General features: G+C 34.2%; 1 protein-coding gene across 2 annotated transcripts in view; it reads left to right on the forward strand.

Annotated features, from left to right (window-relative positions):
• The window catches only part of LOC107654655 (uncharacterized), a 9,376-nt gene that overhangs the window by 4,065 nt on the left and 4,543 nt on the right, over window positions 1–768 (forward strand). The window lies entirely within an intron of this gene.

Raw genomic sequence — 768 nt, forward strand, 5'->3', positions numbered from 1 at the left:
GTTTTTTTTTTTTTTTTCAATTCTATTTTATTTTTTTTTTATATTGTGACATTGTTTCTTTATAAGCTTACCATACATATTTTTATATATATTTTTTTGAATTTAATTTAATTTAATTTTAATTACACTTTATATATACTGTATATGTATGTATATATATATATATACAGAGTTCTGGCATGAAACTCTAGATGGCGCAGTCCGATAGGTCTAACTCAATCTGACCTAATGACATCATCACATGGCACAGCTGATTGGTTCTCTCCTGTATCGGTAGCCAATGAGCTCGCTGCTCAACATTCAAATATATGTCTAGTGCTTGCCGTAGCAGTGCAGCTTGCTTCAGAAACCCTCCACCTTCCCCAGCTCCACCTGTATAGATCTGCTACGAGGTGATTCATGTATGCTATATGGGGGTTATTTCATGTATGTTATATGTGCAGCAGCAATATTTCTTACACGCTCACAGCAGCATGTTGTGGATGTATTGGCAGTAGCAAGTCTTGGTACTTGCTCTGCCGCCGCAGCAGCAGCAGCTGCGTAGCAGATCTGTTCCGCCAAGACCAAATACATTAACATTGTCATGTACATTACCATGCAAATCTCTCCGAGAGTGTCATGACAGAAATATATATATATGTTTGCATTAATTTAACTTCTTTTAAAAATAATCATGTTTAATAGCAGAATTATTGGTGGAAATCTACAATATCCGTGATGTTATTTGGTTAATGGCTTATAATGTTTTTTTTTTTTTTTTTTTTTTTG

The sequence above is a fragment of the Sinocyclocheilus anshuiensis genome, unplaced genomic scaffold, assembly GCF_001515605.1.
Source record: "Sinocyclocheilus anshuiensis isolate Anshui unplaced genomic scaffold, SAMN03320099.WGS_v1.1 scaffold996, whole genome shotgun sequence".
In the NCBI taxonomy this organism is placed as follows: domain Eukaryota; kingdom Metazoa; phylum Chordata; class Actinopteri; order Cypriniformes; family Cyprinidae; genus Sinocyclocheilus; species Sinocyclocheilus anshuiensis.